Here is a 12,031-nt window from a genome sequence, read left to right as displayed (position 1 = left end):
CAAAAGAAGCCCCTGATTTTAAAATGGGCAAAGGACCTGAATAGGTATTTTTCCAAAGAGGATATACAAACAGCCAACAAGTATATGAAAAGAAACTCAACAACAATAATCATCAAGGAAATGCAAATCAAAACAACAATAAGACATTAACTCACACCTGTTAGATTGGCTATTATCCAAAAGAAAACAACAACAAATGTTGAGGATGTGGAGAAAAGGATAACACTGCACACTGTTTATAGGGATGTAAATTGTTAGAGCCATTAAGAAAAACACTATGAAGATTTCTCAAAAAATAAAAAATAGAACTGCCATACAACTAGCACTTTGAGTATATATCTAAAATGAATGAAATCAGTATCTCAAGAAGATATCTGTACTTACATATTCATTGCAGCATTATTCACAATAGCACAGATATGGAAATAACCTAAATGTCTGTCAGCAGGAAATGAATTTCAAAAATGGGATATATTCCATTCTTTAATAGAATATTATTCAGCCTTAAAAAGAAAAGAAATTCGAACATATGGTACAACATGGATGAACCTGAAGAACATTATGCTAAGTGAAGTAATTCAGCCATAGAAAAAAACTACTGCATTATTTCACTTATATGTGGAATCTAAAAAAGTTGAATTTATAGAAGCAGAGACTGGAATTTTGCTTGCCAGGAGCTGGTGGGTGGGGGAAATGGGGTGATGTTGGTCAGAGTACAAAGTTTCAGTTATACAATAAGTAAGTTCTGGAGATTTAATGTGGCAGCATAGTGACTGCATTGTATACTAAAAATTTGTTAAGAGAGAAGATCTTAGGTGTTCTCACCAGACACATATACATAAGGATAACTATGTGAGGTGATGATATGTTCATTAACTTTATTGTGGTAATTATTTCCACAATGTATACATGTGTGAAATCATCATGTCAGATATCTTCAATATATATACATTTTATTTGTTGACAATATCTCAATAAAGAGAGAAAAGAAGGAAAAAGAAAGAAAAAGAAAGACACAGGAAGAAAGAGAGAGAAAGAGAGAAAGAAAGGGAGAGAGGGAAAGAGAGAAGGCAGGAAAGAAAGAAAAAGGAGGAAGAAAGAGAGGAAAGAAGGCAAGGAGGGAGGGATGGAGGGACAGAAGGATGGATGGAGGGACAGAGGGAGGGAGGAAAGAAGGAAAGGAGGAAGGAAGAGAGGGAGGGAGAGAGATGGAGGGAGGGATGGAAAAAAGGAAAGAAATTTCAAAAACTTTTCTACCAAGAACAATTTCATTTAGAATACTGTGTCACTTTCCTGTGACTGTCCTAACCAATGACCACAAACTGGGTGGACAGAAAAACAACTGAAGTTTCTTTTGTTTGTTGACAAGTCTGGAGGCTAAAAGTTCAAAATCAAGGTGTTGGCAGGGCAGTTCTCTCTTTCCCTCTTCTAGCTTCTGGTGGCTCCCAGCATTCCTTAGTTTGTGGTTGTATAACTTCAATCTCTGCTTCCACGTCCACATGACCTTCTCCTCTACTCTAAGGACACTTGTCATTGGATTCAAGCCCCATTTGGCTAACTCAGGATGATCGCAGCACAAAATCATTAACTTTAGATCTGCTAAGGCCCCTTTTCCATATAAGGTCACATTCAGAAGTTCCAGAGGTTAGAAGGTAAGCCTATTTGTTTGGGAGACACCATTTAACACACAACAATAATTAATCTCATCTCTTGCTTTATCCTTTCTTGCCTAAATTAATTTTCTTTTCTTTGTTCTGAATGCCACCTTTACTTTATACTGTAATATTCTGATTTTAAGTATTTATCTATATTGCTTAAATCCATCTTGGAGCAAGGTAAAACATAAATATGAGATATTCTATAAATATCAAAAGCTGAATCGGAGACGTTGCCTGAATGAGATAAGGACATCAATGATCACTTCTCTTGTCAATTTAATTTTTTCCTGTTCACCTATGATTATTTTTTCCACAATTAGAATAAATACCTGAGCAAATAATAATCTATTTAATTTTTATGTTTGTGTATATTATTTAGATCTAATATTCATAATAAAAGCAATATTTTTTCATACTGTTTATTACACATAAAACCAGTTTCTCTTAGAAGCTATAAAATTGTCTTCAAAGTAGCCAAATAAAATGGGTATGCTAATTGAGAAATCTAGTTATAATTTTCAAAATTCATGCAGGTAATTAGTAGAATGTATTAGGGCTTTAGGATAAGTTAGACCACCTAAATTTAAAAACTAAGTCAAAGACTAAATGGCTGTGCTAATTTCTAGTAAGCATCTTACCCTCTATATTACTGGGATTCCTAATTTTCACCTCATGAACTAACACCAAAATATATTTATCATAACGAATATAAAGAATCAATACTGTCCTAGATCAAAGCAGAAACATACAACACACTAGCCATTTTTATAATTAAATATAGGTACTCTGTTTTCAAAAGAGAGGTAGGTGGTAATGGGCTAGATATTTTCACACATTTCTCAGAAGATGATCTTTAGTCTTTACATAAATCGTGTTATTAATTTTCTTTTGTTTGAAATTTTGATGAACATCAACTATTTTAGCCTTTTATGCTAAAAATCTACACTAGTAAATATATGATAATATTCTGTTCTTCACAAGCAAATGCAATGATCCTAATGTTGTGTTGGTAAACTGAATTACTTTGAATGTAATGGGAGAGAGCTGTGCATTAAGACTGTTTGTTTTTACTGAGATGGAGTCTCACTCTGTCACCCAGGCTGGAGTGCAATGGTGTGATCTTGGTTCACTGCAACCTCTGCCTCCCAGGTTTAAATGATTTTCCCGCCTCAGTCTCCTGAGTAGCTGGGACTACAGGTGCGTGCCACCACGCCCTGCTAATTTTTCATTTTTTTGTAGAGACTGGGTTTCACCATGTTAGCCAGGATAATCTCGATCTCCTGACCTCACAATCCACCCACCTCGGCTTACCAAAGTGCTGGGATTATAGGCGTGAGCCACCACACCAGGCCACATTAAGACTTTTTTTAAAAAAAAGTTATTGATATAGAATTCATATATCCACTTAAAGTATACAATTCAGAAGTTTTTAGTATATTCACAGAGTTTTGCAACATCAATATAATCTAATTTTATAATATTTTCTTCTCCCTGTATCCATTAGCAGTAACTCCCCATGACCCCTTCCCCTAGCCCTAAGTAATCACTCACCTACTATATGTCTCTGTGTATCTGCCTAATCTGGACATTTTATAAAAATAGAATCATACTATATGCAATCTTCTGTGATTGCCTTCTTTCACGTAGCGTAATGTTTTCAAGGTTTATCCATGTCAAAGTATACATCAGTACTTAGTTTCTTTTGGTTGCCAAATAATATTTCATCATATAGATAAACCATCTTGCTTTTATACATTAATCAGCTGATATTTATTTGGGTTATTTCCAGTTTTTGACTATTTTAAATAATGGTATATGAATATTCACGTACAGATTTTTATGTGGACTTTCAAACTTTATCATGGAGATGAGAGAGAGAGAGAGAGAGAGAGAGAGGAGAGGAGAGGAGAGAGAGAGACAGAGAGAGCATCACTGGGTCACATCGAAACTGTTTAACATTTTGAGGAACTGCCAAATTGCCTTCCAAAGTAGCTCTATCATATTATAATCTTCCCAGCAATGTACAAGGTTCCAATTTCTCCACTTTAAATACCTGTTGTCTATGTATTTTTATTTAAGACATGACCAAGAGGGAAAAAAATTAAGCAGAATGTGGTAGAAACTCAAGGTGGAATACAGACTGACAAATCAATCTAACCATATTACAGATAAATTATACAACTAGACTGAAGCGGGTGAAGAAGGGAAATGACCTGAGTAATTTAAAAATGGTGTTTTGGGCCAGGCTCAGTTGGTGCACGACTGTAATTCTAGCACTTTGGGAGGCTGAAGCAGGCAGATCACATAGGTCAGGAGTTTGAGATCTGCCTGGCCAACATGGTGAAACACTGTCTCTACTGAAAATACAAAAATTAGCTGGGTGTGGTGGTGCCAGCCTGTAGTCCCAGCTACTTGGGAGGTGAGGCACAGTAATTGTGCTAACCCAAGAGGCAGACATTGAGGTGAGCCAACACTGTGCCACTGGCTCCGGTCTGGGTGACTTGAGACTCTGTCTCAAAAATAAATAAATAAATAAATAAATAAATAAATTTAAATGGTGTTTTGACTAGCTACCGTAAAGTTAAAGACAAAATCAATTGTACTCAAAAACTATAATCGGTAAATTTGTTTCTCACAGAGCTATGGGTTAGATTTATAAGCTACTGTATACGTATACCAGGGATTAACAAATAGAGAAATATAGTTTATTTAAAGGGAGCCAAATTTCTCACTGTCTGAGAAAGAAGTTACAATTAAGAAAACCAGAAAAGCTAGAATGACCCCTATAATGTTGGTTTGAAGTCAGAGGTATCAGTGAAATGCAAGGGCTTTCAATATATATTTACGTGTACATGTATAGATAAATAAATAGATGTAAAAATAAATAAATATGTGCTTGTGCCCATGGTTTACTGCATATATATGTTTTTCAGTTTTGAGAGAGCTTACAGTGACACTCCAGTAGTAATGGGCACACTTAGCATCCAGATCTTGATTTTTAAGTACTATTCTCCAGCATCCTTGTAGAAGAGGTTGATCCCATGGTTATAGTAGGGAAAATACAAGATGAACCTGGAACATCGTGGGGCACAAAATAATAAGGAAATGATTTTTACAAAAATGATGGGGCATGCCAAAACTAAACAGAAACTATCTCAAAGAGCTCTCAAAGGCCAAAGCTGAAAAATGTGAAGGGCAAAATATATAATGATAAGATTGGATTATAGCCCAATGAATAAAATAAATATTCATGTATCCAAACTGATATAAATATCTGAATAAATAAATAAATTGAAGAGAAAGCAAAGCTTTTCCTTAAAGGATAATTCTAATTAATGAATGAAAAAGGAATAGGGAAGCAGAAAATCATCACTAGAACATCACAGTAATAACTGCTATAGACAAGATCCAGTTATGGATGACAAATTTAGTGGATATGTTTTAAGAGGAAACACCTATTTGTATAGTTACAAAGTATCTCCCCTACATAAATATTTATCAATTACCAATGAAAAAAATCATAACTTCATAACAGAGAAATCTAGAAAATCTACCTTAACCAAATGAGCAAGTTCACTCACAATAAAATATATTACTGCATATTACTCATATGACATCATATCCCTGACATGATCCAATGATAAGAGTGTATTATTTGTGTGACAGTCTTCTCAAAAATATACACATTCAATCTAATCAAGAGAAAAGTGAGGGGTATTTTACAAAGTGACCAGTACTATTCAAAATTCTCAAGGTCATTAAATTTGAAGAAAGCCTGATGAAATGTCACATATTGAAAGAAACTAAGGAAGCATGACAACTTACTATAATGTGGGGTCCAGGGTTAGATATTGGGGCTTAAAGAGGGTATTGATGGAAAAATTGTTGAAATTTGAATAAAGTCGGTAGTTTTCTTAGTATGTTAGTTTATTAGTTTTAATAATTTTACTTACCATGGTTATATGCAATGTTCACATTAGGGAAAGCTGGGAAAAAAGATGAAGGGGAGCATTCTGTGCCACATTTATAATGCTTTTATAAGTCTAAAATTATCTCAAATTTAAAAATTAGGGAAAACAACAACAAAAAATAACTATATTAAAAATGGGCAAATGACTTGAATAGAGAATTCTTCAACGAAGGTTATGAATGACTAATAAGTACATAAATTGATGCACAACATCACTGATAAATAGGAGAATGCAAATCGTAAGTATGAGACACCACCTGATACCCATTAGGATGGCTACTATTAAAAGAACAGAAAACACATGTTAGCGAGGATATGGAGATATTGGAATCTCTGTGCACTGTTTGTAGAATGTAAAATAGCAACATTGCTGTGGAAAACAATATGACAGTTCCTCATTAATTAAAAATAGAATTACTATATAATCCAGCAATTCTACTTCTGGATATATGCCACAAACTACTGAAACACCAATGTTAACAGTAGCATTATTCATAATAGCTTAAACCTGGAAGCAAGTTAAGTGTCCATTGACAGATGAACGGAAAAACAAAATGTGGTATAAACATACCATAGAATATTATTCAGCCTAAAAAAAAAGGAAATTCTGACATCTGCTTCAACATGAATGAACCTGGAAGACATTATGCTAAGTGAAATAAGTCACAAAAAAGACAAACATGATTGTGCTTATATAAGGTACCTAGAGTACTCAAAATCATAGAGACAAAGTAGGATGGTAGTTTCCAGGGTCTGGGGGAAGAGGAATTGAGAAGATACTGTTTAATGGGCATATAATTTTAGTTTTGTAAGATGCAAAAATTTATACAGATGGATGGTGTTGCTGATTGCACAACTATATGAAGGTACTTAGCATCATTGCACTGTACACTTAAAAATGGTTGACAGTGGCCAGGCACAGTGGCTCGTGTCTGTAATCCCAGCACTTTGGGAGGCCGAGGCGGGTGGATCACAAGGTCAGGAGATGGAGACCATCCTGGCCAACATGGTGAAACCCCGCCTCTATTAAAATACAAAAAAAAACAATTAGCCAGGCATAGTGGCGCATTCCTTTGGTCCCAGCTACTCGGGAGGCTGAGGCAGGAGAATTGCTTGAATCCCGGAGATGGAGGTTGCAGTGAGCTGACATTGCACCACTACACTCCAGCCTGGCAACAGACCAAGACTCTGTCTCAAAAAAAAAAAAATGGTTGACAGTAAATTTTATCTTCTGTGTATTTTACTGTAGTTTAAAAAATAGGAAAAAAGTTACAGGGGAAAAACATGACCATGGGCAGATATTTGTGACATCATAAGTGTGTTCAGAAGCTTAATGTGGTAAATTCTATAAAGGTTTATGTGACAGTCTCATGATTTTGGTTTTTAAACTTTTTTGACAGGGTGCCCACAGTAAGAAACACATTTATAACTTAACCAGGATGTTTATGTGTATATTTATTTTAGTTATATATAATTAAAATAAAATTTCATAAAACCTCCCTCCCTCCCCTCCTTTCACAAATCTCCCTTCCTTCCTCCCTTCCTCCCTTTTTACTTTCCTTCCCTGGTCATGATGCATTACAGAGATTTTATGATCTACTGAAGGGCTAACAAAAACCACTAATGCATCCCTATCCAACGTTTAAAAAACAAAATTTATTTGGTCTAGAGTGTAAATAAACATGTCATCTGTTAATCAAATTTTCATATTTCCAAAACCCTTATAACCATTCTTGAGCATCAGTCAATACAATGTTTATCACAGGTACTTTTGGAAACGTGTTTTGCTTCAATAATAATTATCCTATCAGAAGGCCTCAATTTATAAAGCATTTAGTTACTTAGTGCTTATGACGTAAATGTCACAGTTCAAGTACTTGATGGAGAAAAATATTAAATGAAGTGCACTTGTTTTGAAGATAATTTCATTTAACATCTCCAAAGCAGGGCATAATTAAGTTACTCTGTCATACAAAATGATGGAGGCTTTAAATAAGTAACAGCTGGTTACCCCAATGATGGAGCAACTGCAGGGCAGCCCTTGGCAAGGACAGCTGTGCAAACTCAACCCACGTGGTATGCTAATAGACTTACATTATGACTAAGGAAATAGCTGAAATGGAATGACATCTAGAAAAGCAAACAATCAAACAAGACTTAGGATCACTTAGTATGCATTTCAATAGCACTAAGATGTAGAAATATTAATAAGAAGTGCTCATCTATTATCTCTGTGGTCAAATGTGTTTCTCACACTAGATGAATTTAAAGTTAGTCACTGCTGGGCAATGAGCATATTCGTAAGAAAGTGCCTTCATTTTTAAATATAACTACTACTTAAAGGCCATATTTACTCCAAACAAGAAATTAAATTCAATTTATTCACTATTTTAACATTAGTACGGTGATTTTTTTTTTAAAGTTATGCTAAATCTTTATTCTGAAACAATGTCACTTTTGTTTCTTTAAAACCTCTTCCACCTAAATCAAATTTGTAACAATGATCTTAAATTGTAAGGGCTGGTCTTCATAAAACAAATGTGCTATTAAAAATATTAAGTAACTGACCCTATTTTTGGAAAGCTGGGTAAGGCTGTGCTAGCATGGATCTATTAAATATTTTTTTCAAAACTTTTGATTGTCACTCGATCTGCATGTGAACAAGGAGGAATAAGTGAGTCTGACATATATTTGCTTTTTTGTCTACCAGATTTTTTTTTTTTTTTTTTGACAGAGTCTCACTCTGTCACCCAGCCTGAAGTGCAGTGGCATGATCTCATCTCACTGCAACCTCCACCTCCCAGGTTCAAGCAATTCTCCTGCCTCAGCTTCTTGAGTAGCTGAGATTACAGGCGTGTACCACTGCACCCAGCCAATTTTTTTTTTTTTTGTAATTTTAGTAGAGACGAGGATTTCACCACCTTGGCCAGGCTGGTCTTGAACTGCTGACCTTGTAATCCACCTGCCTTGGCCTTCCAAAGTGCTGGGATTATAGGAGTGAGCCACTGCTCCCGGCCTGTCTACCAGAATTTTGCTTAAGTCATACCATGGACCTTTTTGACTTGAAATCATTTTTGAGGTAGTTATCAGACTAATTCTCTTAACTAGTATTTGTATTATTTTTAAGCAAGCATTTATTATCATTTATTATGTAAGCATTACTGAGCAAGCAAATGCAAATGTAATAAGCATTCTTGAGCATTAACTATGTGTTAGGCAGGAGATCTCCTCTGTCCTGAAGAAGTTTACTAACCACTAGAGAAAATGGACACAGAATCAAGAAACATCATAATAATATGGAGTAACACATGACCCAGATTAAGGGCTCAGCTACAGTTTCCCAAGGGAAATGAGTACAATCAAGATCTTAACAGACAAGTCATATACATAGACAGGCAAAACAAAGCAAAACAGAACAAAAGGCATGAAAGGCTTTCCAGGAGAGGGAGATAATACAAGCTAAGACATGACGGCACCGAATAGCACAGTGGGGTGTATCCTCCATCCCCATAAGTAATTGCAGTATGTGAAATGATGAGTGGTGTCTGGGGATGAAAGCTAGAGGATCTTCATAGGGGCCTTTATTGAAGTGCTAAAGAATGTTAAAGAGCTTAGCCTTTGAAGGGATTTAAAGAGGAATTAAATCCAGACCTCTCTATTGTAGTGTAGACTCTGGTAGACTCTAGGTACCAGGGAGACAAAAGTGAAGACTCAGAATTTCAGTGGTTGCCCTTCTGCCAAATTAGCAGTCATTAACCTCTTTGGCCTAAGACTAAAAATACAATCCTAAGCTCCTCACGTGATTGAATGAGCCCTCTCTTGGCCAAAGGGACTCAGGGAAATATTAAAAAAATGAGTTCCGGGCGAAGACAGAATGGGGACATGACTCATTTTACTCCCTCCTTTTTGCAGTTTAAACACAACTGACCAGGATTGATAATAAAATAGAGATGATAACCAACAAAGCGAACTCTTTTTATGGCAATAAAGTACCAAATTATAAACATGACCTAAGGCCATGCCAGGCAAGCATTAAGTCACTAGAAGAATACACTCTACACTAGAAGAATAGACTCTGTTATAACTGCTACACTGTTGGTGGGAGTGTAAACTAGTTCAACCATTGTGGAAGACAGTGTGGTGCTTCCTCAAGGACTAGAAATAGAAATTCCATTTGACCCAGCAATCCTATTACTGGGTATATACGCAAAGGATTACAAATCATTCTATTATAAAGACACATGCACATGTATGTTTATGGGGCACTGTTTACAATGGCAGAGACCTAGAACCAACCCAAATGCCCATCGATGATAGACTGGACAGGGAAAATGTGGCACATATACACCATGGAATACTATGCAACCATAAAAAATGATGAGTTTGTGTCCTTCGTAGGGACATGGATGAATCTGGAAACCATAATTGTCAGCAAACTGACACAAGAACAGAAAATCAAATACCACATGTTCTCACTCATAGGTGGGTGATGAACAATGAGAACACATGGACACAGGGAGGGAAGCATCACACACTGGGATCTGTTCGGGGGGGCCAAGGGAGGGACAGCAGGGTAGGGATAACATGGGGAGGTAGGGGAGGGATAACATGGGGAGAAATGAGAGATGTGGGTGACAGGGGGATGGAGGCAGCAAACCACATTGCGATGTGTGTACCTATGCAACAATCATGGATGATCTACACATGTACCCCAGAACCTAAAGTACAGTAAAAAAAAAAATAATAATAACAACTACCACACAAGGTTTTTCTTTTTCTAGTAGGTAAACAAGCTCTGGCCTAGAAATAAACAATATAATTGCAGCTCATCCATCAGACACTGACCAATTGAACACCCTATTCCACAAACCATAACTATGTAGCTCTGGTTGACTAAGAGACAAATTTCAGTAACTTTCTCCTGGTAAGAAACCACCAACCATGGACTCAGTCTGGTCTGTTCACAGAGGCCACACATTTGAATGCCTTCATGTTCCTGCTTCACCTTCTGACATGTAGGACCTAATCGTAATTCATTTAAATGTCTCCACTCCAAAGTGAACAAGGGACACATGTAACATACACGTTTTTTCAGTATGCATGTGTCAGGACTCCCTTTGTGAACATACACTAAGACCTCCTCCAAACTGCTGAATATGTTTACTTGGTCCACCTGGTCAGCATACATCCCTGTTCCATTTTTCCCTCCCTTGAAGTGTCTGCTTCTGGTTTCAGCTGAAGGTTACACTTTCCAGCCTGTCATGATCGCCATCTTGCAGACTGTAACCATTTATAAGCCAAGTAAATAAATCTCATAACTTTTAAAAATCTTGATAGGTCTCAAGACTCCTTTAAAATCTTACAAAATATTGAGGATACCTCAGTGCTCTGGTTTTTGTGGATTGTGTCCCTTACCAGACTTGAAATTAAAATAGAGAAATATTAAAAAATGTATGTATTTATTTATGATAACACAGGTAAGCCCATTATGTGTTTAACAAGTAACACATTTTATGAAAATTAAAACTCAATGCTGGTCATGATCCAATAAAGAGATCTTACGATTTACTGAAGGGCTTACAAAAATTACTAATGTGTCCCTATGCAAAATTTGAAAAAAAAATTGACTAGTCCAGAGTAAAAATAACTACATTGTGTTAGCTGTTAATCAAATGTTCGTATTTCCAGAACACTTATAACTAGACTTGAGCATCCATCACCACAATTTTTATCACAGGTACTGTAGAGTAGTGCTTTGTTTGAACAGTAATTACCGTATCAATTTATCAACCTCAAATTATAAGTTACTTAGTGTGCATACTTAGTGTTCTTTTCAAAGCAAAGTGTTATTAAAGAGTGATTTCTTGTTTTACATTTTTGCAAATTTCTTTAATTCCTGGCTTAATAGAAGACAATGGGATTCTTATATTTTCTTCTACATTAATCTATAAGTTGTTTTGGTAAAAGTAGATAATGGAAACCCAGGTGCACACAGGTAATATGGTTGAAAATGGAGCCATATTTTAATTTTTCTAAGAGACAGGGACTGCAATGTTGCCTAGGCTAGACTTGAACTTGTGGGCTTAAGCAGTCCCCCTTCTCAACCTCCCAAGGAGTGGGGACTACAAGCATGTGCCACCACACAAGCTAGTAGTATTTTAATAACTTTTTCTGATAATTATAGATTCATTTATTTTGATACTACCCTGACACTTGACTGTGGTAGTGTCTTGAAAGTTAATGGCAGTGTAGAATCCAAAACAGTATCAGTGAACTTTCCATATAGTATTATATGAAAATCCATTGGTCAATTTTGCACTTTAAATGGATCTTTCATCTATGCATCTACTTTTTTCATGATGATTTCCTAATATCATACATTTCTCATCTGGTAAACATTGGT

General features: G+C 35.9%; 1 protein-coding gene across 3 annotated transcripts in view; it reads right to left on the bottom strand.

Annotated features, from left to right (window-relative positions):
* Positions 1–12,031, bottom strand: part of GRM8 (glutamate metabotropic receptor 8) — a 798,631-nt gene that overhangs the window by 37,712 nt on the left and 748,888 nt on the right. The window lies entirely within an intron of this gene.

This window comes from Aotus nancymaae, unplaced genomic scaffold (genome assembly GCF_030222135.1).
Source record: "Aotus nancymaae isolate 86718 unplaced genomic scaffold, 86718_ANA_hifiasm-v0.15.2.pri h1tg000002l, whole genome shotgun sequence".
Classification (NCBI taxonomy): Eukaryota; Metazoa; Chordata; class Mammalia; order Primates; family Aotidae; genus Aotus; species Aotus nancymaae.
The sequence above is the reverse complement of the archived record's forward strand: the minus strand, read 5'-3'. Positions and strand labels throughout refer to the sequence as shown.